We start from the raw sequence: 5,100 nt of genomic DNA on the forward strand, positions 1-5,100 counted from the left end.
AACGCACTGTTGTAACCGCTGCTGAGCCCCTGCAGTCATTTGTGTTCTCAGCTGTATGGATTTGAAGTGTCTCCAGCTTTCAGAGGAATGCTAATAAATAAACTCGGCAGTTTGTGTGTCTCAATGCTTCGGTAATTTTTGCAAAATAACACTCTGCCTGGAGGTCAGGGTCCAAGGTGAGCAGCAAGAAGGTTAATTTGCCTTAACAGGCAAATTGCCAGAGCCGACTCCTTGGTCGTGATCAAGGGTGACGATACCCCTGCAGCACCTGCGTGTACAAAACACCGCAGCATGCGGAAGGGGATGAGGCTCCTGCCCTTAACCTTTGGCTGAGGAACGCCTGGGCCAGAGCGCCACCTCGCTCTTCGGGGCTTGTGATGAGCTCCAACACGCTTCTGGAGCGGTGGGTAACCCCTTCAAGGCCCGTTGGAAGTAGAGGGAGCGCTCGCACCTGCCTTGGGCAAACCTCTGCTCAGGCCTGCTCGCTCCACCTAGCGCTCGCGGCTCCTGCTGGCCAACTGCAGGGAGCCCAAACACCACCCTGCAGCAGCAACAGGATTTAAACAACCAACTTAAACTGCCAATGTATTAATAGGCAGCAGAGTCTTACCCCAGACTGTCTGTGCTTAAACCACGTTTCCTTTTCCTTTGCTTTCCATCTCCTGTGCCCCAGCGCGGTGCTGCCTGCAGAGCTGCCGCGCAGCCCACTGCGTCACTGGCTTCTGTATTTCTCATAGAAAACATTTTCAATAACAAGGCGCTTCAGGAAAACCTCGTTGCTGTCCGTGGAGAAGCAATACAACAACAAAAAAAACACTTGAAGTTTTACTTTTCCATCTTACTTTATTTCACTTTTTCTAGAAAATTCCTCCATAGTTCCACAAATTTAACAAAAAGTTTAAAATTCAGGACAAACAATCCTGTAACGTATTACAAACATGATTTTTTATTTTTTTTTTTTTAATCTTGAAGTTAAGTCTTGGGCCAGCTGAATTTCTTACAGCTGAGTGAAGAATTCATTTCCCAACACAACTTTTAAAATCCTCAAGTGACAAGGTATTTAATACCTCGGCTCTAGGCAGAAATACAATTAAAAATTATCTAGAAGTTGAAGTACTTACATTTTTCTTTAGGAGTGCAAACTCATCTTGTCAGTTTTTGATGGCTATTTCACGCCCCCGGGAAAAGCAATACCGATCGATTTTCGTTGTTTTAGAAGTAATACTCGTACAAGGTGCACAATGGTTGTCTACAGCATCGACACGAGCATGCCAACTAGTGAGTGCCAGGCACCGGGGCGAGTAGAGAGAAGCTTCGTCCGAGTACACCGCCTGTGCTCCAGTGCATCCGCCAACGTGACAGCTGAAATTTGCAGAACCAGAGTGACTCGGGTCTCTGCTTGCAGAGAACGTGACAGGCCAAGCTCCGTAAGGGAAGTTTATACCTCTCTCACCATCAAATACGTTCAAGATCTGACAAAAAACTGCTTCTGGATTGTTGCATCAATTGCTTTGCTAGTTCTGACGCTACCACCGCACACAGCAACAGAAGAACTGGTGGCAAAATCATTGCACTTCCATGTATTCAGCCTGACCACAGCACAGCCAGTCTCGTTACCTATGTGTCCGATATTCCCCAGCTGCCGGTTCGGGAGCCAGTCAGCCTTACTATCCTTTTTTTTTTTTTTTCTTTTTCTTTTTTTAATAGTAAATGTCAGTAATCAAAGCCTCAAGGCTTAATACATACGCAGACCAAGACAACAGGAAAATACTCCTGACCCCTCTTTTGCCCTTTAATACAAAGGCCAAGGACAAAGGAAAAGCTGCGTCCTGATCTTACCTCCAACACGACTCAATTCAAAGCAACTCTGAAAGCCTTCAGACCGATCAGCACTTGTTCACTCCTTCAGTAACAAGATGAAGGACACTGAAAAGTAACAGAGTTCTGTCCATTTTCCTTGGAAAAAACCATTATGGCTACAAGTCGATTTTGGATATATTTTTTTTTTCCTTTTTTTTTTTTAACAACGCAAGCTACTACAAATCCTCGAAGACCTGAAGCAATGCTGACAGCAGCACTGCCGCCTCCTTCCTATAGTACAATAATCCATCCATGCTCTCAAGAGTGACACAAGAACAAACACTTTATCCACAAATACCTGTACACGGCATGTCCAGAACAGCATTCAGCCAGCCTATAGAGAATCTACACAGGGAACTCGTTCATATGTAACTAGAAGGGGACACAAGATGAGGCCCAAATTTGACCATTCTTTCTTTGCAGAGTCATTCCTCCTGTGGTCCCCGACGCTACCACATACCCCAAAAAACAACAACTCTGTAGAACAACTAAGTACTTGCAAGAAACCTTTTAGTAACAAATCAGCATGTGCACACAATGGAAAAGAACTATTGCTGGGGGAACAATCCTATTTCAGGTTTTCAAGGAGATTATAAACAGTCTAAAAAAATCCATGTGTAAAATACTTCTTATAAAAACCAAACAAAATTCCTATCAATGCTCATTAGACTTCACGAATAAAGTCGGTTCCAGGACAGGACGATGCCACAGCCACGGGCGGGAGCACCGGGCGCTTCCAGCCAAGTTCAGGAACACCCTCCCAACACATGTTCCTGAACTGGCTGGGAGCAGCGGGACCATTCTGATCCTACCGTGAGAAGGGGGCAGAAGGGAGGTGGCACCTCCCGTCCCTCGTGGAGTAACTCTGGAGGCTACTGACAGCCCAGGAGAACTGCTGCCAGGATGGGCAACACGGACGCCGTGGCTGTGGGAGTAGGTTACCCAGGCGGAGAGAGGAGGCAAAAGACCTCAGGAGATCTCAGGCTGGCTACCACCGCTGCTCCTATTGCTTCGGGGACAGGACAACGTCACCAACCCCACCCTTCACGGGGGCAGCGGGCAGGAGGCTCTGCACACCCGGAGAGCCAAGTTTGGGGCTGTAACGACCACACAAGGCTTGCCTCCTCCACACCACAGACCCAAGAGAGACCATGAGCAGTTTGCACATACCCACCACACCTAACACAGCACACGGGCGAGTCTGTGACACTCGTGGACTGCGTCTGCTGTCCTCCACTGCGATGCATCCCACTGTCAACCAAGACAGGACTGCAGCTCCTCCTCTTCCTGCTGTCCTCCACCTTCTCAGTGTACATTTGCGCACAGGGTTTCTATCCAGGCTTGGCATTGTCCATCAAGAAAGAAAACAGCTGAGATCACTGTCGTGACAGGGTTTGCACCTGGCATGAGCTTGATTTTTTTTATATATATATACACACACAAGACACATGAAAGATGGTACAAAGACAAAATTAATGGGAATCGGGTCAACATGACCCAACTCAAACAAGCTTATCATCATATTGCCACTTAAGTTGATTAGTTGCAACATTTCCATGATAAAGAAAGGGGTAACCCAAAACAAGGGACTGCAATTTCATAATGGAGAGGGGACAGCAAACCCTGGCGTAACGCAACCCCCCAGCTCCCACACGGGGCTTTCACAGATACGGGGAGGTCCACTCACGAGCGGAGGGTTCCTCTGCACCGCTGCTCTCCTCCTCGCTGCCTGCAGCCCACTTAACATTTGGCAAAAGCTTACACACTGATTGGAAAAACAGAGCAATTCTTCAAAAAATACTGAATTTAAGGAACAGGAGTGTAATACAGTTTTGATGAAAGCTAAGGGACTTTCTCACATCCACCTAGACAACACTTGGAAGTCAATACTAGTTTAACTAGAAATACATGAAAGATCCTGGCTTAGTGTTTACTGTTTTCTGCCATTTCTTTAACTGGCAGAGGGGCGGGAAAGGGAGGAGGAAACAAACCTGACTTCACTTGGGTTTTATATCAGTCTTTTCCAGGCGTGTCCCAACATAAAATTCTCCCTTGTTTTGGTTTTCCCAAAGTACAGCCACTACTATAGGGGCCACTGTAGGAGATTCCTCTTTGAGAACATAGAACAAAACCAATCACGTATTTTGGCAAAGTTATTAAACACTGACAAATGAAAAGACGACAGGTGAGTCCCTTCCAGAGCACAAAATGCTTTGAAGATTGCTGTTCAGTTTTCATACACTAAAAATTGTCCACAAGAGGCATTTTAACAAACAAGTCAAATCTTATTAAGCGCCCTTCCCCTGCCATAGCCATTAAAAAACATAACAGAAAAACACACCCTTAAGATCATAAGACCCAACTAGGCCCTTCTTATACATACAGTACATACATATATATAATATATATATAAAATATACAGCTTACAGTTTTGTAGTCCTATTACAGTTAAAGCAGACTGAAAGGAGTGAGACTTCGTTTAGGAGCTCAGATCAACAAACAAGACATCTCAAAACCCCAGCAGGAGACAGCAGATTCTAGAGGCCTCTCCAAAGAGCACGAACTGTCTCTGCAGGGAGCTGAAGGTCCCACGTGTGGAACGATGCCCCGGAGGAATCGGGAGCCAAATTACAGCAGTGCTCTGTACCGAACCGTGGCAGAACTAACTTGCAAGTGATCAAAACTGGAATCTGTCCACTTTCCTCTGCAGCAGACCAGCAGGACCCCTGGGAAGCCTCCTCTGTCATCAGTCTCTCGGCTAGCTTTGTAAAAGCCAATCTCGCTTACACAGCATGAACGCTTCTTCACAGAGCTGGAGGAAACGGGACTCGCTAAAGCTCTCCGCAGGCAGGCTGGTCCCTAGATTTGGTGAAGAAAACATCGTCCACGCTTCTTCAGATCTCAGAGACGCCTGAAAATGTGCTCTTAAAACACAGTTTCTCGAAGTAAAACCAAAAAGGTCACACTGTGCAGCTAAGTGCAGCACATCTTTTGCTCTACTCAGGACCTGTGCCCAAGCGTACTTATGAAGCTAGGGAGGACAGACTCAGCAATATGGGCGCTTGTTTGAAGCCTACAAGAAAGTGCAGCTGGCTGTGCATTCATAGAGCATGGCTGTTCTCTAAGGCAGTGCTTCGGGTGAATCGAGAGAATAAGAAGGCCTAGTTCCATGGGTTCGTTTCCTGGTACCAATAAACGGGATTTCTGGTTTCAAAAGCAGCCTGCTTCTAAGGCCAAGCG

Source organism: Charadrius vociferus, unplaced genomic scaffold (genome assembly GCF_000708025.1).
Source record: "Charadrius vociferus isolate BGI_N301 unplaced genomic scaffold, ASM70802v2 scaffold657, whole genome shotgun sequence".
Lineage (NCBI taxonomy): Eukaryota > Metazoa > Chordata > Aves > Charadriiformes > Charadriidae > Charadrius > Charadrius vociferus.